The sequence below is a fragment of the Myodes glareolus genome, chromosome 26 (genome assembly GCF_982192425.1).
Source record: "Myodes glareolus chromosome 26, mMyoGla1.1, whole genome shotgun sequence".
NCBI classification, from domain to species: domain Eukaryota; kingdom Metazoa; phylum Chordata; class Mammalia; order Rodentia; family Cricetidae; genus Myodes; species Myodes glareolus.
The window spans coordinates 33351375-33375807 of NC_142051.1; the positions used below are offsets into that span (position 1 = coordinate 33351375).

At 44.2% G+C, this 24433-nt stretch overlaps 1 long non-coding RNA gene across 1 annotated transcript; it reads right to left on the minus strand.

The window, feature by feature from the left end:
- Nucleotides 1-5686: 5686 nt before the first annotated feature.
- Nucleotides 5687-22279, minus strand: LOC146889769 (uncharacterized). Its single transcript, XR_014999788.2, has 3 exons — nt 21342-22279; nt 20250-20469; nt 5687-5841 (listed from the first exon to the last, which is right to left on the minus strand). It is a non-coding gene; the product is annotated as an uncharacterized LOC146889769 (long non-coding RNA).
- Nucleotides 22280-24433: the final 2154 nt, after the last annotated feature.

Genomic DNA, 24433 nt, shown 5'->3' on the forward strand with positions numbered 1-24433 from the left:
GAGCCCCGCCAATTATTGTGCCTCGCCTTAGGGTTGTATTCCTCCCCGCCACCCCCACTGCCTCTCTTTTAAGAGCTGAGTGTTGGTCTTCCCCAGCTGTGGCAATGATTCCATTAGTAAGGGCAAAGCATCTGCATGTGACGGAACTTGGAGACTATTAAGAAATTGGTTTACACTGTAAAGCCAGACACAGGCTGTGGAGACAGCTCATTAGCAAGAGTACGTATGGAGATATGAGTTCAAATCCCCAGAATGCACATTAAAAGGAAGGAAGGAGGGAGGGAAGGGTTGAGGGAGGGAGGGAGGGGGGAGGAAGGGAGGGAGGGAGGGAGGGGGAAGGAAGAGAGGGAGGGAGGGAGGAAGGAAGGAAGGAACCTAGCATGGCTGAAAATGTCTGCAACTCCAGCATTGGAATTTGAAGACAGATGAATTTCAAAAGTGTGCTTTAGGTTCAGTGAGAGACACAAGATCGAGGAGGACAACCTGACATCTTCCTGTTGCTTCTACATGCACATGTATGAGGACATACGTGGACACTCACATGCATCTCACAGACACACACATACACACATCTGTACACTCACATGCATCTCTCTCACACACACATAAGCACACATACACACACCTGCACACTCACATGTATCTCTCTCACACACAAACACACACACCTGTACACTTACATGTATCTCTTTCACACACAAACATATACACACGTGCATACTCACTTGCATCTCTCTCACACAAACATACATGCACGCTCACATTCATCTCTCTCACAACCACACACCTGCACACTCACTTGCATCTCTCACACACACACCTGCATACTCACTTGTATCTATCTCTCCCACACACAAGCACACACACAAAAAAAACCGAGTAGGTTTTATTTCAGTTCTAGGATCACAGTAAGACAGTAAGACCAAATATGAAGTCCAGAGAGATGCCCACTTACCACCAGCACCCAAAGCCACACCCACACATGCACATAGCCTTCCTCATCAGTCCCCACCCGAACTAGAACACAGGTTGCTAACTGATGAATCTGCCTTGACACATCATTACTGTTCGTCATCCATAATTGGTACTAGCATTCACTTCTAGTGAGGGTATCGCTATAGGTTTGAGCAAATGTATACTATGAATCTGCCTCTATGGTGCACCAGAGAAGGGAAGAACAGTGTGTACTCTGGCTAATCCCTCCCTGCTACCACCGAACCTCTGACCACCACTGAGGTTTTGTCTCCAGATGCCTGCCATTTCCAGGTGTCAAACAATTATAATCCTATACTATAGAATCTTTTCAGGTTGGCTTTTTCCATTTACCAATATACACTGAGGTATTCTCCTTGCCCGTTTTTGTTGTGTGATGATTTTTATTCTTTTGGCTTTTTAGGAGATCCACCACCCAGCTCCCAAATAAATCACGTATGGAGGCTTATTCTTATTTATGAATGCCCGGCCTTAGCTTGGCTTATTTCTTGCCAACTTTTCTAAAATTATCCCAACTACCTTTTGCCCCTGGGCTTTTACCTCTCTTTATTTCTGTATATCTTTCTTTACTTCTTTCTCCATGGCTTGCTGTGTAGCTGAGTGGCTGGTCCCTAGCATCCTCCTCTCCTTGGTCTCTCATTGCTTGCTCCTTCCCTTCCTCATTTCTTCTTGTATTTATCCTCTGCCTGCCAGTCCCTGCCTAGCCTTGTTCCTGCCTTGCTATTGGCCATTCAGCTCTTTGTTAGCCCATCAGGTGTTTTAGACAGGCAAAGAATCACAGCTTCACAGAGTTAAACAAATGCAGCATAAACAAAAGCAACACACCTTAAAATAATATCATCGAACAATGTTATGACTTGCTAGAACTTCTGATTGTAATACTAAGCTATATTCCACTCTAAGCACACCACAGCCTCTCTATTCCCCCTACTGAAGAACAACTGAGTTCCTCTAAATTTTGGCAATTATGGATAAGATACTACAGATATTTGTATGAGAGGTTTATGCATAAATAGTTTTCCAAATTTAATGTGTTGATATGAAAAGATCATGATGACTGAATCATGTGACAAGTCTTGAAGCTGGACACTGGTAGTACATAACGCACACCTTCAGTCCCAGCACTGGGGAAGCGAGGCCTGTAGACCTCTGTGAGTTCAAGGCCAGCCTGGTCTACAGAGCTAATTCCAGGACATCCAAGGCTACACAAAGAAACTGTCTTGAAAAACCAAAAAAGGAAGAAAGTCATGTGTTTAACTCTGTAGGTAGGGATGGCCAAACTCTTCCAGACAGCTACTGTTCAGCATCCCTACTGACAGTGAATAAGTTTCTGGAACTCTATAGTTTAATCAACTTTTAATGCTGTGTTGTCAGTGTTTGAGATTTGATTTGGGCTAATAGGTATGCAGTGGTAATTCATGGTTAGTTAGTTTTGCAAGTCACTGAGGCCGTGACTTTGAGCACGGTTCTTTTCCATCTCTCTGTCTTTAGTGCGGTGTCTGCTCAGGTCTGTTGCTCATCCTTGAAGTAGATTGTTTGTTTATTCATTGTTCAGTCTTAAAAATTCTTTGTATATTTTAGATAATAGTCCTTTATCCTGTGTGTCCTTCACAAATCTTTTCTTCTACCGATCGACCACGCCTGCCACATTTGGTGTCCACAAGTTTTGACAACACTCTGGCCAGACCTCCTCAAAACACTCGAGACTATTTGCAACTTTCTCACACCAAATGTTAATATTGGAATTTCGCCATCATTCATTTTCACAGGACCCCCTAAGAAAAACGTCGCCCCCATGACAGCTGGAAGCAATTTTAGAGGACGATGTCCCCTCTCCCAGTAGAGTTTTCCCTCAGGTTTAGGGGCATCATTTAGGGGTTCGTTATAATTGATATAGGGATAAGGGGATGGGGGAGGTATTTTATAGGCTCAGGGGTGTTCATCATTATTTTTGTATTAAAAAAGGGGGGGATTGATTGGTGATGGGATAATAATATATTGGTATTTGTGAGTTATTGTTTTTAGAAAATTGTATTGGTGTTGATTCTTGTATATTGATATATTGAATATTGTATGTGAGTATGCTTCTACCTCTGGTTTGTGGTTTGTCTTCTCATTCTCTTGGTAAGACTTTCATGATACCTTGTAAATGTATAAATATTTTTCTTTCTTTGTTGATTGCTTTTGCTTTATTCCTCTCCTTTCCTTTTCTTTCTTTTTGTTTGTTTGTTTGTTTGTTTGTTTTTATCACTGATGTAAACAACACGTGGGAGTGACAAACAGATCACAGGTCAACAAAAACAACACACATTGCAAATGGATTCGACTCAGAAAGTAGAGGAGAGCTTATTGGCTGGAAATGTAAGGTAGTTGCCTGGCAACGGTGCCAATTGGTCGAACACTCAAAACTCAGACCATTTTGCAATTGTAATACTACGATCACCTAAGTTAAATACAATTCACTTTAGGAGAGCATTTCAAGGACAGCTGTTACTCTAATGAGTCAACCATTTGAAACTTCTGATAAGAGGATTGTTTGGGTTGGGTAGGGGAAGGAATTTCCAAGAACCCCACCCCTCCTGGAGGTCTGTACTACTGCCTCAAGTCCAGACAAAAGCAGCCTGGAGGAAATTGTGAGATCATCATGAGACTCGGCAAACCTTGAGAGACTGGAATAGATATATCTATTTGGTAATTATAGGCTAATCGTTCATAAATCTCAGAATTTCCCATAAAGTGGAAGATGGTCTAAGCCTGTGCTTGGTACTAACATACATGGGGACTTCTAAGAGACATTCAGAGACAAACAGGTCTTGGGTTATTCACAGAGACGGGTCTTGAGCTACCTTAATGCCTTGTATCTGGCACACAAGCATATAGGAATCACTTAGAAAACGTGAAAAGATAATTTCTTTGTATGTAATGCTCAGTGCCGAATACATACATGTAGAAACTAATATCATGTCTAACATGAAATGTTGAGCTCTAATTCCGCACACAGGAACTTCCGTATAAGTATCATTTCCTGTTGGCAGTATCAGTCATGAGAAAAGTCTAAGTCACATGGTGTTTCTCTGCGGACATAGCTTCTGTCATGCTGTGACCAATTCACCCCAAAGAAAGACTATGTGACACTGAACATCCAAGAAATGAACTCTAAGAACCAGGACACTCATGAGATTGTAATGTCACAAAGGCTACAAAAAGTGTGCTGACCCCTGGTTCTGAGTTCAGACAGGAACAGCTGTGTTAAGTTTGCACCCAGAGCTGTGTTTACAAATGAGTCTCCCTACTCCGAGCGGGACATTAACCCAGGGGAGCTTCTCAAACATACTCTCTCTCTGATTCCCAGCGGTTTATGAGGAGAGGAAATAGACAGCGAAAGTATCCAGGCTTCTGAGCTGGACCATGATCCTCTTTACAGAACTTCTGGCTCTGCAGTGTAACTTGGTGACACGTCATCCCTTTAACCAAAAGATTGGAGGTTCAAACCCAGCTGGTAATGTGTGGGTTTAGGGCTAGAGAGATGGCCAGCTGTTAAGAGTTCTCGATGCCCTTCCGTTCAGTTCAAGTACCCATGTTCAGTTCGAAGCACTCATACTATCTGTAACTCATGCCAAGAAACCATATGCCCTCTTTCTAACTTTTGTGGGCACCAGGCAGTCATGTAGTACACATACCTGTACTCAGGCAAAATTCTCAAAGGTATGGAATAGAAATAAACCTTTTTTCAAACTTTCAAAAGAAACTTTTATGTTAGCCTTGTACCCAATGATCCATGCTGTCTCCTGTGCCAAATACCAACGACCTTAAATGTCAAGTGGGGGCTGCAAAGACGAGCCCTTGGTGTTGATTCAGGGGATCCAGGGTTGGTCCAGCACCCACATCAGACGACTTACAACTTCCATAATTCCAGCTCCAGGGCATCTAATGACTTTTGGCCTCTACAGTTACTTACACACACTCGGTGCACATAAACTCACAGAGGCACACACTCATACACATAAGTAAATAAACCTTTCTTAAAAAGACTAAATAACCCATTTTTACTTTCCTTCAAGCAACTCTATTTAATTCCGATCTTAAAAGAAAAAGGGTCAGACTGTTTAAAAGCCACTGAATAATGGAGTGAAAATTAGGATATAACCTTAAACACCATGGGTACAACTTTATTTTGACAAGAAGAGACTGGATTCAAAGAGACAATGGGCCTTTCACAGCCCATCTGTGATACAGCTCATACCACCAAAGAGCTCTTTTAAACTACAAGACCTGGTATGATTGGTCCTTGCTCCATTTGCTGTGTAAACACTCACTCATCTTCACTTGGCACCCTGACGTTCCTCTGGAGGACTTCTCTCTCTTTCCTTTACCACCCCAGAACCCCCACCCAGAAGGGCATTTTCCTGGCACTCATGATGAGGATCAAGACAATCACAGAGGTTTACACATAAATAAATTAACAAACAGAAATAAAAATAATGACATGTTAGAAAATCCCCTACCCCTGACCAGCTCTCGGTCTTTCTTTCTTTGCTGTAAATAATCCCTGATTCCCCACTGAGTACATCTGCAATCCAGAAAGCTCAGCCCCTTCTCCTAGAGGTGGAGCTTGACATTTTTTTATATATATTTTTCCTTTTTCTCTTTCGGTCATTAACTTTAAGAAGATGAGGCATAAGCTCTTACCTTCAGGAAGTCTCTTTCATCCAAGATCGAATGGGTACACGGGATGTGTGCAGTCCAACGGCGTGACTTTGATCTCAGGACCCTCGGAGTTCTAGACAGCACCTCCTCCCTCTTTCTTCCTGCAGTGGAATGACCTCTCTGAAGCATTTCCTTGCCCTTCTTGGTGATGGAAAAGACAAAGTGTTGTCATGCTGGCTTCCACTGCCACTCTGGTGGCTAACGTGAGAAAATACTCAGAACACAGCCTTACCAGACTGCACTGTTACTGTGCCCCTTGGTGACTCCAGGATACTGGATAACCACTGCTTCACCTATTTCTTCCAGTCTTTTCCTGTCATTTCAGACTTACACACAGACCCCAGGACATTTCTAAAACCTTCCTTTGGAGTCCACAGCTAGTGGTGGGAAGACACTCTTTAAGCATTGCTTTTTGTTGTTGTTGTTGTTTGCTTGCTTGCTTGCTTTTTGTTTTGCTTTAATAGACCATCCACTAGTTAATAGACCATCCACTAGTTAAAGTGAATCCTTGGCAAAGCTGACTGAAAGGTAATTTACTACGTTTCCAATAGAATTTAGAGCAATGAACCTGTAGTGTTGGTCAAACGACATGCAAAGAGCAGACCTGAATACACAAAGACCCGACTTTCCCATGAGGCTTTTATGTCTGTGGATTGGGGACTGGGTACAGTTGACAGGAGAAACACAGATTCGTTCATGATTATTCTGTCCCATTTCCTGGCTATCGTTATTTGTTAGTTCTTAACAAGATTCGGTGTGGAAAAGAAAATCAAGCGTCATAAAACAAACAAACAAACAGAACCCACATTATCAGTTCAGTTCACCAGCACTACAGTGTAGAGCTCCACTCCGTTAATCCCAGGCCCCTTAATTAACACCCACGCACACTGGGAACTGAGTGGCTGTGGCTAAGCTGTACACAAAGAGCCAAAGAGCAACTGTTTCTGATAATTCTCCAACCCAGCCTCTGATGTCATAAAAAACACAATATATTCTTTTGAGAGCTAACTCAAAAGTTTCAGCTTTTACAAAACCCTGTTACTTTCCCTTAGAAAGTCTGTGTTAATAGTCATCCCTAAATAATGCCCTGATCATATTCGTGATGTAACTACCATCTAGTAGAGAATCGGCAAGTGTGACCCTTTGGACGGAAGGAGATGGATGGGTTCAGTTTCTGGGGGTAAATGGGGTAATTTTTTACAGGATTTTTACCATCAGTAAAGCAGTCATCCACCACTTACTCCGTCTGCATCACTGGTGGAGTACAGGATATACAATGGTGGGCGTGGCAGAATGAAGCAGCACCAGGTCCTTAGAAAGTTTAAAGTGGCTGGGCAGTGGTGGCGCATGCCTTTAATCCCAGCACTCTGGAGACAGAGGCAGGCGGATCTCTGTGAGTTTGAGACCAGCCTGGTCTACGAGAGCTAGTTCCAGGACAGGCTCCAAAAGCTACAGAGAAACCCTGTCTCGAAAAACCAAACGAAAGAAAGAAAGAAAGAAAGAAAGAAAGAAAGAAAGAAAGAAAGAAAGAAAGAAAGTTAGTTTAAAGTGGAGGTGATAGCCCTTCATCAAAGGACCTCAAAAAATATGTGCATAATGAAGGATGCACTATTTAGTACCTAAGTTATATTGGAAAGAGAATAAGAGAGAGAGAAAGGGAAGGAGGGATCATGGGAGGCCTTACCAATAAGTGACTGGAAGGAGATCTGGGCGGTAGAAGGTAACGAGGCTGCTAAGTGCCCTAGGAGACAAGCAGGGGAAGCCAGAACTGGCCAAGACTGTTGGGGGAAGAAGGGAGGGGGCACAGAGACTGGTCAATCAGAGAAGGCCCATGCAGCTGGAGTGCAGGCAGTCCCAACAAAGGTCAGCAGCTGAGGTGTTTGGGACAGAAACTACCTGGTTGGAGAATGTGTGTGGGGAAAGATACAGAGTGCACAGTGATAATGACCACCGTCCCCCTTCCCCCTAACATACTGGGAGAATATGCAAAGCAGTTTGAAGGGCCTAGACCAAATTCTCTGGGCAACAAGAAGTCCTGACGGGTACACTGTGACAGGGTCAGAGCTCCAAAAGGATGATCTATTTTAGACAGGCTGTCAAGGCAAGAGGTCAGATCAATGGTTGGTTCTGATCCTCTAGTGGCCATCAAATGGTGTGTTAAAGACAAAGGTACCAAGGTCAATCAAAGCCATTCACTAGGTCTTTACCATGTGTATGACTTTGTAAACTGAATATGAAATTGAAATTAGATAAAATTTTGACCTTTTCGGACTATGACTTGCACACAAAAAACAGTTTTACACACACACACACACACACACGGAAAAAGAAAGGTCCTGCTGTTAAACTGAAACTAAGCCATAAACAAGTGATACACAAAGTACTGGCCACCATTTCTTCCTTGAAATTCTCCTGGTAAAGTGCAGTGGAGGTTAAGGCTGCTCTCTTAAGAGCCATATTAGAATGCAAATTCAAATCACCAGTCGCCGTCAAAGGGGAAAGCGGGCTTTAAAAGCTCCTTGTGAATTCTGTCCAAGAATCTAGAGGACACAGCAAAGGACGGGACAAATAATAGACCTTATTCTTTGGAAAAGAGAAAGGAGGGAGAAAAGAAACAGGGGAATCCCAGTAGCAAGGCCACTTAAACATTTTGGCACTTCACCAGCACTCAGAGTATGCTGAATTAATAAATAAATTAATGAAAAACCATCTTTGCCATTTTACTTCCAAATAGGTACAGCCTGGGGCAGCAGAAGTGTTGAGACTTATAAGACTAATCTTTTTTCTTTCTTTCTTTCTTTCTTTCTTTCTTTCTTTCTGTCTGTCTGTCTGTCTGTCTGTCTGTCTGTCTGTCTGTCTGTCTTTTTTTTTAGTTTATAGATAGTGGACAGAATAGAATACGCTGGCAAAAAACTATCTTCAAGAGGAACGAAAAGAAAATGATAATAAGGGGCTCAAAATAAGAACAAAATGTGAAATTGAAAGTAAAATCAATTTGATTATTCTTAAAGCTAAACACTAAACAAGTGGACTATACATCCATACTTCAAATTGGTTCAAGATGCTAAAAAAGAATTAGGATAGGTGGTTAGAACTCAAATTTGTATGTTGTGAAGCTGGTCAATGGCTTATTAAAAATCTGGTTTATGGGCCGGCCAGCAAGATGGCTCAACCGGTTAAAGAGTTTGCCACCGAGTCTGGCGACATGAGTTCTAGCCCCATAGACGCAGAGCGGAAGGAGGAAGCCAACTCTTCAAGTTGTCCTCCAGCCTCTGAAGACACCATGGCTTGTGCACTCGCACGCATGCAAGCATACACACACATTAAATAAAATTAATAAACAAATAAATAAATGTAAGAGAAATAAAGGATAAATAAAAATGTGGTTTGTCATTACTGGTCAGAATGCTGAGAAAACATGGCGGCTGAACCTTCAGCCCTACCTGGACCATCCATCAGTCTTGCTCCACACCAAGGCTCAGGATAAACTTCGGAATCAGTTAGAAGGAACAGAAGAGGCAGAGGAAGTGAAGCTCACTGTGGAGCGCTGTCTTTCAGGTCGGACAGGGACTTTGTACTCTTGAATGCTCAACAGCTGTGACTACCTTACACAGGAACAAGTCTGTAAACAGAATATGTAGAGAGGGGAGGGCCTCACAAGACCCCAACTCCGCCTGGGGATCTACATCTCTGAGTGGGTAGATAATCAGTGATTGCTTCAAGAGGCATAAACATTTCTTTTGGTAGTATAGTCACAGGGATATTGGTCCTGCTTATGGAAATAACCCCCAGCACATGCTCCTATAAGTGGCCTTAATGAAACTCAGACAGCAGGAGCGAGAGGGGGACAGGACAGGGTAATAAGGGATAAACATGACCAATAACACATTATATATACACACACATACCTACATGCATACATATGTATATATAAAATATCATAAAAAACCTATCATTACATAAAATTGATATATGTTAATAACAGGCAGTGGTGGCACACACCTTTAATCCCAGCACTTGGGAGGCAGAGGCAGGCGGATCTCTATGAGTTCAAGGTCAGCCTGGGCTACAAGAGCTAGTTCTAGGACAGGCTCTAAAGCTACAGAGAAACCCTGTCTTAAAAAAACAAACAAACAAACAAAAAAGTACTTTAGGGGCTGGAGAGATGGCTTAGAGGTTAGGAACACTGGCTGTTCTTCCAGAGGTCCTGAATTCAATTCCCAGTAACCACATGATGACTCACAACTATCTATTATGAGATCTGGAGCCCTCTTCTGACATACATACATACATATATACATCATACATACATACATATACATATATGAAAGAGAGGGAGAGAGAGATTCATTCTGCAAGTTCTGTGACTCTAGAGAATCCTGCCTAATACAGAGACCACCCTGACATCCTAAGGTAAGACATTATAGACCTATATTCAGTAGACCTGATGAGTGGGAGGAGAAGGAACCAGAAAGGTGGTCAGTGACTTATTTTCAGAACTATGCTGTCAATTTGACAGGCTGTGCCACTTTTGTAAAGGCCATTCACTTGGGAAGCAGAGGCAAGAAGGTTATGAGTTCAAGGTCACCCTGACCCACACACGTCAAGCTCCTGTCTCAAAAACAACAAAAGTACGGCATGGCATCACATGCCTTTAATTTTAGCACTTGGGAGGCAGAGGCAATTAGAGTCCTGTGACTTTGAAGTCGGTCTTTTCTAGATAGTGAGACTCTTGTCTCAAAAAGTAAACAAACGAACAAAAGCAAAAACCATCCAACAGCTCAAAACTCTTTTGGATGTGACAACAGCAGCAGATTCGGGGTGTGGTTCAGGTCCTGAGATGGACAGATTCATATCTGTCCAGATAAATTTGCAACCTTGGGCTAGGAGCCCGGTCCTGTGGATTGGCAGATGGAGAGTGAATGTGGAAAATGTCACCAGTAGAAGTTTTGATCCTCAGAACCCATCGGTCCACTCAAATTCTCCCTCAGGCAGAAACGATGCCCTTTATGCATTTCATACTCTTAGCATTTGCTTAAAGGCCAACATGTAGATTGACTGTAGACTAAGGCAGGGTTCAGGACAGAAACTGTAGAATGTATTGCAAAAATTGGTTCCATCTTCAGCTAGATAAAAAAGAAAATGGCTTAACCAATCATATGAATGATTCATTCATTCATTTATTTATTTCCGATAAAGGAGATGAAAATACTGGGGTTGGAGGGAGCTTCTGGACCAACCAAACTTACATTAAGACTTTGGAAATGACCTGGGAGGATAAATCAAGCCCCACAGAAAGCTTCATGGGAAGCATGGTTTCTCTGACAGGGGTCATGCATTTAACACAAGCTGTGTGTGCTGCACAGTGGGGCTCTGAAACCTCTGTGGCTGCCACTGCAGCCCTGGGCATACATCCTTAGATGAGTGTGTCCCTTCCAACAGTCTTACTTTGAGACACTAACCTTACTAAACCTCAAACAATAACCATAGGTCATAAAATATACTGTGTGCCTCTGTGTATGTGTGTGTGCGCGCGCGCATGCTGTGCACATGCATGAGGTTACAAAGAGGTCAGCCTCTGTTGTCATTCCTCAGGAGGTTAGGTCTTTCTCCATTGGACCTGGGGCTGGTTGATTGAGCAGGCTGGCTGTCAGACAGCCCATCAATCTGCCTCATTAAGCTTCCCCATCCCTGGTGTTAGAAACACCGGCTTCCACACCCATCATTTAACCAGGCTGCTAGGACCTGAACTCGGGTCTCATCTGTGTATACTAGGCACTGTACTGGATACTAGGCACTGTACTGAGTGAGCTGTTTCCCCACCCACCTCCCACACACTGTGCTTTTAAATATTTTTCTATCATTTAAAACTCTTTTGAAACCATCTTAGCTTTGGTTGGTTGTCAGCTTTGACTGGTAGTGTGCTCACCCCTGTAGAATTCAACCTTATATTCTAAGAACATAGAAAATAATTGGAGCTAGGCATGCTGGTGGTGCAGGCCTGAAATCACAGCACTCTGGAGGTTGAGGCAGGGGGATGGCGGGTTCCAGGCCAGTCTGAGCTGCGTAACAGGTCCCTGTCTCATAACAACAGACACTACAAATGCATAGGAAGGCAGAGGCAGGTAGGTTTTAGAATTTGAGGCCAGCCTGGTCTATGAATAACCAGGACTATCAGGGTTACACAGACCCTGACCCAGAAAAAAACAAAACAAAACAAAAAAAACATGCAAATGTCAAGACTTTATAAACAAGATTGGCTGTTATTGTTTATATTGGGGCAAAGGAGAGTCCAAAAGTTGGAACCTCATTGGGGTCCAGCAATTCAGGGGCAGTTGGCATTGAGTTGTGAGCCCAAAAGGTCCAGCGATCCAGATGCTACTCTCTGGGAGCTGTGGAGGTCAAGGTAGGAGTGCTAGACAGCCTGTGAATCTCCCCAAGATTGGCCCCCCACGGCAAAGGAGAGGGGGCTGAGAAAACCCCCTCCTCTTCAATTATCCATGGCTACTTGCCCAGCGAACCGGGCCACTGAGAAAATCAGCAGCCACAGAGTTAAATTTAGACACTCCCCACCCCCACTTTTGCATGAAGAGGAGGCTCTACTCTATACCGACAGGAAAACCAAGGGCTCTCAGATGGCCTCGCCACATCAGCAGTCTGAGAATGGCTTTGTTTACCTGTAAGCGCTAGGCTTTTATGTAAATTCCTGCGGCCCGCTCGGAATAAGCCTGTACTTGGCTCTGAAGGCTATATTTCTCCTCTGCCCCAGCAGGCACAGGCCACGTCTATGTGGGGGAGGGGGGACCCACAGGGCAGCAGCTTGCCCAGGAGTTCAGGGCCTGCCTGGCAACCAGCCTCTTTGCCCCTTCTGCAGCCGGGACCTGACTACCTAGCTACTGAATAGTCGGATGGGAAGGGTTCAATTCAGGGTTTGCATTTTCCCAGCCATTAGCCAGCTGCCAACACATTTCATTATCTTAGGAGGGTTTGTACATCAAAGAGAGCCCCAAACAGTGTGACCGAGTGGAAGTAAATGCCTGGTCAACATTATAACTCGAAGCATTTTTTTTTTCCTTCTCCTTCGTGGATATAATGCCATCTGGCACCCAGGAATAGCAAAGGCCAGCGATGGAAAAAAAAAACAAAACAAAACCTACCTCCCTGTTTTTGCTTATTGGTGTAACAATTAATCCTGATAGCCTTGTGTATCTATTGTCTTACACAGGACTGAGCTGCCACCGCCAGGAGAAGCAAAGGTTGCTCATGGGATTGCCAAGTGGGTGGGGGAGGGAGGGACATCAAGGAACGCTGGGGAAAATACCTATTTGTCTTTGTCTATTGAATTGCGTATACACACACACACACACACACACACACACGAAAAGGAGATTCAAAGGCTCGTCTTCCTGGACAATGAAGTTTTGTGAAGAAACCTCAAGAAGCTGGCTTTGAAAGTCCCCAACTGGACGCTCTCCTTAGCACCTAACTTCTTCCCCTCTGCAATGAAAACTTAGTTTTAGACTATATCGGAAATTCCTCTTCTTCCCCTTCAGGTATTTTAGATGACAGCCCACCAACCACCTACCACCGCTGAAATCACAGACTGCTACAGCAATGGCTCGGAAGATTTCTGAGGCCCTCGCTGTTCTCAAACGATTAAGGAGACAAAAGGAATACGGAGAGAGGCAGAGTAAACTCATCCACCATGCACTGGGCATCCTGCAGCACGGCACGTTTGCTGGGAAGGGGATTTTCAACCAGAGAATTGTGGGGCGGGGCGGGGCAGGGCGGGTGGGGGCGGAGCTACTCGGAGTCATTGTTTTTATCCTCAACCAGTCTTCAAAACAGAGGAAGCATCGTCCACGTGGACAGTAGTCTGTGTTGCTAAAATGGGGGCAAATGTCCAGCTTATGGTTTTGTTTGTTTTGTTTTGTCGGTGGTCAAGCGTGCACTGCCACCGTGTAGAAACTCGAGTTTTTGTGTGTTTTTTTTTTCTCCCCCAGTCATCACACCAACTCCTCCCTTGGGATTTTCCTCACCAAGGCTATGCTCTCCACCCACCCACAGGGAAAAGTCTGATGTTTTGAGTAAGATGGCTCCTCCTGGGGTCAAGTCACACCAAGACAGACTGGGTTGGACCATTGCTACTTAAGCAACTAAGAAGCCTTCGGAGAACAGAAACCTAGGGCAAATGGCCCTGTAGTCTAGTGGTTCTCAACCTTCCTAATGCTGTGACCCTTTAATACAATTCCTCATGTTGTGGTGCCCCCTCCATCCCCCCACCCCCACCCCCACCAACCATGAAATTATTTTTCCTTGCTCTTTCATACCTGTAATTTGGCTACTGTTATGAACGATAATGCAAAAATACTTTCTGGAGCCAGAAGTCTGTTGGGGTGGGGTGGGGTGGGCTGTTGCGACCCACAGGTTGAGAACCCCTGCTGCGCAGTTTTAACAATTAGGATGGTTTGAAAGGTAAATGGTAACCAATGTGTGGCCCGGAATGACTCAGAAAAATTCACCTTAATCTCTGGCCTGTTACTGCTTTGTCTCTTCAAAAGCATCAACTGCAGAACTGAAACCCCGGGAAGAAAAGGGACTCGGTTACTATTTTCGACCAGCATGGAATTGCCCCTCCGGCAGAAGTCCTTGTTAAGTAAGTTCTCTGACCCTGACCACCCTCCACCCTGTCGTTCTTTGCCTCTCTTCCGCTTCCTCCTCAAAGTCAGGGAGAGAAAAGACAGGACAAAATGGAGCAAGCACAGCCGAAATCCTTGACCGAGAGGGAGAAATGAGTGTTTGACATTCAGATTTCCAATCCAAGGTGCTCAGATGCTAAAACCTCAATTATTCATGCAGAAGATCGGGCTTCCCGTTTTATAAAGTAAATGCCGTGAATCTCTAGCATGGACGAAAAGATCTGCAAGAAGCAACTTGCCCAGGTGAGGAAACATTGAGCCACAAATTCCAAGTTTTGGCCTCTACCCTCTCACACTGACATACATTTCTTCCCGTGTACACACACACAAACACACGTGCATCCACATGGACATTGCCTGCCCAGAGAAAAACATTGGAAAGGGAGCTGGGGATATGGCTCATTAAGTATCAGCCACACGACTATGTGGACCCGAATTTGATCCCTGGTACCATAAAAAGTCACATGAAGAAAAAGGCCTGACAGCTACCTACATGGCCTCGGCATGAACAGATGTCCACATCCATACGAACATGCACATACAGCACTCATACACAAAGCATGCGTGTGCACATGGCATGGCAGGAGGAGGAGAAAGAAGGAGGTAAAGAAAGGAGAGAGAAAGAAGAGAGAGGGGGGAGGAAGGGAGAGAGAGAGAGAGAGAGAGAGAGAGAGAGAGAGAGAGAGGAGAGAGGAGAGAGAGTGACAACTTCCTTAATGGGACCTAGTGTATCCCACAGCTGGTCCTCGTATGACATGGGCTCAAAACTGAGCACTGTCTGCCTGTTGCATGCCACACTGTGGCAGATACTGAAGGGACCTCATATAAGTAAATAAGAAGAGGGATTTCTTCTCTTGGGGAACTCACAATCGGAGGCAAATATTAACAGAAGGATTGTGAACCGTGGCGTATATTCCCGATCTGACACACATGATCAGGTGACAATGGCGACTCCCCACAACCAGGTATTAGGAGCCTTAGAAGCCAGATCAAGATTATTTATTTAATAAATAAATACGTAAACAAATGCAACAGAAACGAGTAATTGCTAAAACATTATGAGTAGCATGGTAGGAAAAAAGAAAAATGTCCATTACACCAGAAAAGATCTTCGCAGACCTCATGTTAAAGCAGTGACCTGCTATTGTGTTTAAGTCTAACAAGCTTTAGTCCTCAAATCATCCAAGAGAGAAAATCAATCACGTGCGGCCTGTCTTCGCTTCTACTTCTGATAGCGCTTAATCCGCCAAGTGCATTCGCTGATTATTCTGGATTTGCTGGCGCATAATTTTAAAGACGTGGAGAGCTCTGTGGTTTCCCCATTCCGATTGTTGAAAAGCTGTGCTCACTGCGGGCTCAGGCAGACAGGCGGAGTGGCCAACAATTGCAAAGGAGTAGACAAAAGGGCAGCGGATAAGAAAAGAATGTAGTGTTCCTTTCTTCAAATGTTGTCAACGTCTGACCCCCAGGTGTTAGGAATTATAGATCACAAAGTCGTTCCTAAAGAGTTCGTGGGTTTTGTTTTGAGTTGGGATCTCAGAAAGCCCCAGGCTAGCCTCAACTTACTACCTAGCTGAGGGTGACTTTGAACGTCTGATCCCTCGGCTTCTATCTCCCAAGTGCTGGGATTGCAGACCTGAGGCATCATGTCTGGTTGATGTGGTGCCAAGGATCAGACACAGATCTTCCTGGATGCTAGGCAAGGGCTCGACCAACTGATCTACATCCCAGTGTGTATTTCCAGTGTTTGAATGGAAGTCAAGTTTCACAGAACTCATTAACTATTTCACCATCACGCCCATGTGGGATAAAGTCTGTTCCTGACCCTTGTTTGAGACTCTCAACCGTGCGTTTCTCACAACCAAGTAAGCGTTCCTAGGAGCTACCAGAATGACACCCCGTTCTGTGTCAACGTGATGACTCGGGAGAGGGATGATCCGCAAGTAATAGAATGCTCTACTGACAGAAAGATATAGAAGGGCAAACCTAGTGTGTCTTCCAGATCTTTAACTCTGCCAGTTCCACCTGGGCAAACTCAATGAGACCGAGTATGAGAAAAGTGTACTTGTGTTTTCTTTCTGAGTTTGAAAGAGAAAAAACTCCAGCTGCCATCAGTTAGGGATAATCGTTTCCTGGAGGGAGATGTTTGCTTTCTCTCCCTCGCTGTCTCTGTCTGTCTCACTTATTCCACTTCCTTTCTGTCTGTCTCTATCGGTCTCTCCAGCCTATAGCATACAACCAGATAAAAGATGGATATTTAAGAAAATCAAGAGCTAGGAATGGCATGTGGTACATGGGGGCGGGGGGAGAATGATGTGGGATTCCCCTCTGTATGCTGTGATTACCATTGGTTAATAAAGAAAATGGTTTGACCTGATCTGGTAGATAGGCAGGGGAAAACTAAACTGAATGCTGGGAGAAAGGAGGCGGAGTCAGAGAAAAGTCATGGAGCCGCTGCCGGAGACAGACATGCTGAAACTTTGCTGGTAGCCTATGACCTCGTGGTGATGAACAGATTAGTGGAGATGGGTTAAATTAAGATGTAAGAGTCAGCCAGAAATATGCTTAAGCTGCTGGTCAAACAGCATTGCAAATAATATAGTTTCTGTGTGATTATTTCTGGAGTCTGGGCTGCCGGGAGACAAACAAGCAGCCTCCTTACACCAGGGGAAACAATACCACAAGCTACTATTCTCAGTGGTAGAGTCTTTACTGGTTTGCAGCAATGTCGCTGCCAAACATAACAGCATCTGCCTCACTGAGGAGCTGCGAGCAGTAAACATGCTACTGGGATTTTAAAAAATTTCTACAATAGTTCCCGGCACATTTAAAGCTGTCAACAGAGGCTAGATAGCGTTATTACCCGTGCTATTTTTACCGCCGTTATTATAGTCAAAGCTTACATAACTACATGCTCAAAGGGGTTCAAACTTGACATTGCATTCAGTTGGTCATAATGGAGCTTAAGAGTTATTCTATTTCTAAACCCTACATTCCCAGTGACGTTCATTTGATGATTAAGGAAGCATGTATCCCGGGTTCCCCCAAAAGCAAGGCTCCAGCTGCAGTATGACTTTGTTTGAGTGTTTATTAGAAAGGATTTGCCACAGGACAGCAAGATGGATTTGATCCCAGGAACCCACAGAGCAGAAAAGAATAGACTCCTGCAAGCTGTCCTGTGGTGATATTTTCTTTGTGTTTTAACCAATAAAGCTCGCCTGAAGATCAGAGTGCAGAGCTAAGGCACTGGAGCCCAGGGAGTGGCGGCACACACCTTTAACCCCAGGACTCGGAAGACAGGAGCAGGAGGATCTCTGTCATTTCAAGGCCACCCTGGGCTACACGAGACTGAATCTGTCTAAAAGAGAAACAGAACTCACACGAAGGTGATCCAAGCACTTGGGATCCCGGGCCTTTAATCCCAGCACTAGGGAGGTGGAGACAGGAAAGGATCTGGTCGGGCTGAGAAAGGCCTATAATAAGGCAGGAGGAGCAGAGAGCTCTGTACAGCCTGGAGATGCAGTCTGAAGCAGACATCAGAAGGTACAGTCTGAGGATAGGGTCGCCCCTTTGATCTGAGGATTCGGTAGAGGTGAGAGGTCGCTCTAGTGGCTGGCTGCTCTGCTTCCTGATCTCTCAACTTTCACCCCCTGATATTTGACTCCGTTTTATTATTATTATTATTATTATTATTATTATTATTATTATTATTAAGACCAATTAGAGTTTGAGCTACACTGTCCTCTGAACTCCACACTTGTGGCACACACCAAACACACACACACATTTTAAAAAAGATTTCTCTCTAAAGTAATTTTCAAAACTTCCAAATTCCTTCCCAGACCACCCACAGCTCAACTCTGGTCCTCTCTGGCCTCCCCAAATGCCAATTTTCTCCTTCCCTCCTCACCGTCTACTTCCTCTCAGTAGTTGCCAAGGTTTCCAGCTTCCTACCCCGCTGTTTTTCCCTGAAACTGTAAGAAAATGGCCTTTTAACTTCCTTCTTTCCATTTTTAAATTCGTCTATCAAAAAGACCAAGAACCCTGATTACCCCAGGAACGCTAGTTAGTGAGTGGGTAAGGCCACGGTATGCAGAAAACATACAATGTTCTTTATTAGGGGAGTTCCACGTGCAACCCAGGCTGGCTTTGAACTCCCAAGCCTCTTGCTTCAGCCTCCCTAGTGCAGGAATTTCAGACTTGCATCAGCACCACACCCAGCTTTGACAAAAAAATTTATCTTAACCCTCGTCCAAGTCAATTCTGTGCAGAAAAATACCCCCTAATTTCTACTCAGTCCCCCCTCCCACACACACACCCCAAAATGAAAAGCTAACTCTGAAAAATGCCAAGCCACTGTGAGAATTCCTGGCTAAAAAGCATCTTCATTAGTACCTCATTCTGGCTTATTCTTGCCAACTTTTTTCAAACATCTGACCGGTAGGTACTGTTCCAACTCACTTCTCGTCTAGATTGTTCCCTTTATAAGAGCAAATCAAATAAATATATCTCTCCCAGGTTGCTAAGTTCCTCCTTCCTTTCCACTTCCTCCCCTTTACGGCAGCACGGAAGTAGACGGAGTGGATCCGACCTTCCAGCTCTTTCCAGTCTTCAGGTCCCTGGGGGTTGTTGAGTAGCCTTACGAACGTGTTTCTCAAAAATTTCACCTCGTGAAAGGGAGTGGAGTTAATGCAATTCTGTATCTTTGCTAAAATGATCAGTTTAACTAGGTTTTTTTTTCTTTTCAGTGTGTGATATGAAACTGGCTTTTCCACCTGACAGAGCATCAAGATAACCGTGGGATTTCACGGAGAATAGGACAAACCACAAAGTAGACTCTCTCTCTCTCTCTCTCTCTCTCTCTCTCTCTCTCTCTCTGTGTGTGTGTGTGTGTGTGTGTGTGTGTGTGTGTAAAACTACCTTAGGCATTGCTTTTACAAATAATGATGCCTTTGTTGTCAAACTGAATGGAAAGAGATATCTAAATTAGTAAGGCACACTTGTGGTTGTGTCTGGGAGGGTGTATTCAGAGATGACTGGCATGTTCCTCGGCAAACTGGTCGGTGAGGAGCCACCCATGATACAGTGGAGCATCCCACGGTCTGGAGGCAGGGATGGAACAAAAGGTACGAGGGAGAAGCTGGAGGGAGAACGCGACTCCTGCCGATCCCAATCCGGTGCATTTCCACCGCTGCCATCGCCCACAGACCCCGTCACTGATTTTTCTCACTCTGTGGCTTCTCGGTTTTAGATGGAAAACCTGCTGGTGTCTCCAACTTCCATATTGCTGACTGAGGAACTAGTCAGCCTCTAGTATTACAAGCTGATTTACTGAATCCCCTTTAACCACTGTAGACAGGAGTTTCTGTCCTACCCAGTCCCACAGCTGTTCAGTCCCAAAGAAACACACAGAGGCTCCTATTAATTATAAACTATTTGGCCTATTGCTCAGGGTTATTACTAACTACCTCTTACAACTGAAATAAACCCATAATTCTTGTCTATGGTTAGCCACATGGCTTGGTACCTTTCCTCAGTGAGGCATTCTCATCTTGCTTCTTCTGCCTCTGGCTTATGATTGCATCTCTGCCTTTTCATTTCTGAGAATTCTTCTAGTCTGGTTGCCCTACCTATACTTCCTTCCTGGCTACTGACCAATCAGCACTTTATTAAACCAATATGAGTGACAAATCATTACAGTGGACACGAGCATTATCCCTCAGCAGATAATCACGTACACCTTTCAGTCCTTCTATTCCTCTGGAGTATCTTGACTAATCCTAAGGTATAATATACATAGTGCTGCCAATATACATTGCAAATGACTAACATGACATATGTAAATCTCACCCTTTTACGGAGACTTGGGACCTCGAGATCTGTTAGTACCAAGGTGGAGATAGTAGTCAGACAGCGGCGTAGTTCCAAGGTCTGAGAGCTGGCAAGCAGATGGCATACATTCCAGTCCAAGTCTGAAGGCCTGAGGACCAGGAAAATCAAAGGCAGGTTTGTGCAGCAGCTCCCGCAGTCAGTCACAGAAGGCATTTATCTTTCCTGAATTCCGCATGTCCTGGATGTATGAGACAACATACACAGACTCACCTCTGTTCGGGAGGTCACCTTTCTTCAATCCACCAATTCAAATTAAAAAAAAAATCTCATTTCATAAAAAATAAATGGAAAATAAAGAAACAATATCCAGTCACATTCAAAAACAATATTTGACCAGATTCATGGGTCTCCCACGGTCCAGTCGGGTAGCTAAAACTAACCATTACCAACAATGGTCCTGCCAAGTCTGATGCAAAATCAGGAAGCAGGGAAGTCCTAAATGCCTAGCGAAAAGTGTCTTTAAGAACTGAAAATATGCATCATGTGTAACTACATTCTAGCCATGGCACCAAGTTAGTTAATTCTCACAATGGTCCTGCAAGGTGGATACCATCATATTTCTGTTTTATAGAGAAAGAAACCAAGATGTGGAGGAATTGGGGCAACTTGCTGCAGATTTAAGCATTTAGCAACTAATCAATCAAACTAAGAGAGGGGCAGGTGGAAATTCATCATGCTATGAGGAGCAGCACTCCTGTACACTGTGTAATATTTCCTCTGAGAATGAAACCAAACCTTAAGCCTGAAGGTAAACAACTCAACAGAGCTTCAGGAAGTCCCCGAAACTGACTAGACTCACTAGGCCCCCCCTTACCAAAATAAACAATGGAAGCTGAGAGTCCCTCTCAGATGGAGAAGGTTGAGCTACAAAGAAGACTTGTAGTATGAGAAGCCGCTTGTTTGTTCCCGGCTGCCCAGACTAGAAATAACCACACAGAAACTGTATTAATTAAATTACTGCTTGGCCTATTAGCTCTAGCTTCTTATTGGCTAACTCTTACATCTTAATTTAACCTATTAATCTGTGTATCACCATTGGCTGTGGCTTACCGGCAAGGTTCCATCTGGAGTCTGTCTCTGGCGGGGCTACATGGCTTCTCCTGACTATGCCTTCTGTCTCCCAGAATTCAGTTTAGTTTTCACCGCCTAGTTCTGTTCTGCTTTGCTGTAGGCCAAAGCAGTTTCTTTATTCATTAACCAATAAAAGCAACACATAGACAGAAGGATGTCCCACACCAAAGACTCAGAACAGAGAAGCTCCCAGGAAGACCCCGAGACCCGTTTTGAAGAGGAAGAAGACTGCAGAGCTGTCTGGAAGAGGTTAAGACCATAGTCACTTGGAAAGGACACTCTCCAGACTGCTGAGCTGTTGCCTGCAGGCTGTGCAGTGTGCTCCAGGTTTTGCACCTTTTGTGAGCTGTCACCCATGCTGGCCTGGTCTTTGGAGATGCAGCTGTCTCACCCATACTCTTGTATGCAAGCCCAATAAAACTCCTTGGTTCAACAAGTCGGGCTTTAGTGGTGTCCGTACTTTGGTCTGTCGTGGGTCCCATATCTGGGGTGAGTAGATGGGCGTTTCTAAGGAAAAGCTCTGTTACCACACGCTTTCATACTTTGCTCTTCGCTGCATGATAAAGGACAGATGTTGGAAAGGCTGGCTGGAAGTTCTTTCTGGCTTTTAAATTAGCACCAGAATATCCAAAGAACAGGCTGGGAGAGAGAAAGAGCTCTAGTGAGAAGGGGGAAGTGGTCAGTGCCAGTGGTAACAGGTGAAGAAAACATTAAGAAATTGTGGAGGGGGGGGAACCCAAAAAAACCCAAACCTGGAATCCTTTACACTTCAGTGTAAAGGAGAAAGAACTATGGCTTAGCACAATCATGAAATACAATTTCTTGGAAAAACGGAAGCAGGATGATGTTTGATGATCACACGGACAAAGAATAATGAGACCATGGATGTGCTTATATGCATCGGTGCTGAGAAATGCCCCAGGATTCTGCACACATTGTGTGTTCACTGAGTCGTGTCCCATCTTATTTCTAGCATGCAAAGGGTGACTTATTCACTATCTAGACTCCCCTGAAAGTTCCCCCAACTGCAAGCACAATTTCAGCCTCTCCCCTGGCCCAAAGCTTTCTGCCCTCTTCACAGTGCCAAGTGTACTCTTTATCTATGTTTATCCCTCCCTTGGGGGCACTGCTGGTTTTGAACTTTGTACATTTTAGAGAAGGCCAGATTTACCTGTGCATCTTTCGAAAACGATTTATTACTTTTCTTGATGTGTGTGCATGCAGGTAAACGCGGGTGCCAGCAAAGGTCAGAGATGTCAGTCTCCCCCTGACATCCTGGCGCTGGAGTTACAGACACTTGTGAGGTGGGCAAAGTGGGTGCTGAGAACCAAACTTGGGGCTTCTGCAAGAGTAGTGTTCCTAACCACTGGGCCATCTCTCCAGCCCCTATCTGCAGATCATAAGCTCTGGATGGAGTGGAAGGCTCTATTCACTGTCTGCAGTGTTTGTTCATTTCACAGACTTGATGTCATTTTCCATATGGGCATCTGTCAACCCACTACAGGGTTCGTAAACATTATTTTCCTTTTGGGGGGTCCCCCTGCTTCCTTCCCAGGTAAGCTCATTTATGTCCCGGTACCTTTATCATAATACAATACACTGTCTTATTATGGTTCGTAATCCTTCCTGCATTAGATTATAAACTCACAGTGGTTTAAGTTTGTTTCCAACGCCCTTAGATTCTCATCAGGGCTCAGTAAGATCCTGCTTGGAAATTAGACGATCAAGTGCTTTTGCATGTTTCCGAGGAAAAGGCCAGGTACTTTCCAGCTCTGTGGAGGAAGCTGGGGAGAGAGGCTTGAGTTGGAGGCCAGCCTGGTCTACAAATCAAGAGCCAGTCTGGGAGAGAGGCAGGGGCAGGGGAAGGAGGAATTAGGAGTGGGAGGGGATGAGTTTCCCACATCGATCATACAGGATCACTTCAAATCCTAAATTCTCGACTGAACACATCAGTCATGGAAAAACCTCTTCCTAAGGATATTCAGGAAATCACTGGGCCCACTTTTTTTTTTCTTTAGTACAGGAGGAAAGACATCAGGTGTTGTATGTTCCTTGGAACAAAAATAAAAACAATTTTTAAAAAGCAATCAAGAAATTTAAAAAAAAAAAATAAAGAAACCCAGAAAGGGATTTAAGGAACAAAATGAACCAGCTCTGCTCTGTGTGACGAGACAAGGATCTGCTTGAGGGGAAGCCCGCTGAGTAAATGAGTTGAGGGGAGGGGTTTGAATTCTCAGTGCTCCTCTTTGGGGTGGGGGCAAGCTTCCTGTAAAAAGAACCAAGGATGCTTGTGCCTTGCCATTACAGAAGGAGAGGACTTTAGTGATTTCCTGCTTCTTCTCTCTCTCTCAGAGTAGAATACAGTACTCTGATTCTGTACTTGATTTTCTCTATCTTGAGGCAATATGATAGAGAAGGGAGTGTGTGTGTGTTGTGTGTGTGTCAGAGAGAGTGCCAGTGTGTGTGTGTGTGTGTGTGTGTGTGTGTGTGTGTGTGTGTGTGTGACAGAGAGAATGCCATTTAGAACCTGGAAAGCCACTGACAATGAAACACTATGGAACTCAAAAGCATGAACAATACAATAGAATCAATGATGTTTATCATTTATTTGCTTGAATTGTTTTATTTATTTGAGGCAGGGTCTTACTATGTGGTTTCCCAAATAGACAGCCCTCCTGTCTCCGTCTCCAGGGTGCTGAAATTACAAACCTGTGCCACTATGCTTGGATAAGAGAAATTTATTTCCCTAGCGTCTAAAACAACTGTCAGCAAGAAACTGAGTTGTGGCTGAATGCAAAAAAAAAAAAGAAAGAAAGAAAGAAAGAAAGAAAGAGAGAAATGAAGAAAGAAAGAAAGAAAGGAAGGAAGTAAGAAAAGAAACATGAGATGCTATATTGCATTGTTTTTTATTTAAGTTACTTATTAATATATGTATGTACATGTGTTTAGCTCTCTCTCTCTCTCTCTCTCTCTCTCTGTGTGTGTGTGTGTGTGTGTGTGTGTGTGTTCTCTGTATGTGTGTGTGGTGGGGAGGGAGTTTTGTATGTGTAGTGTATAGTGTGATGAGCAGG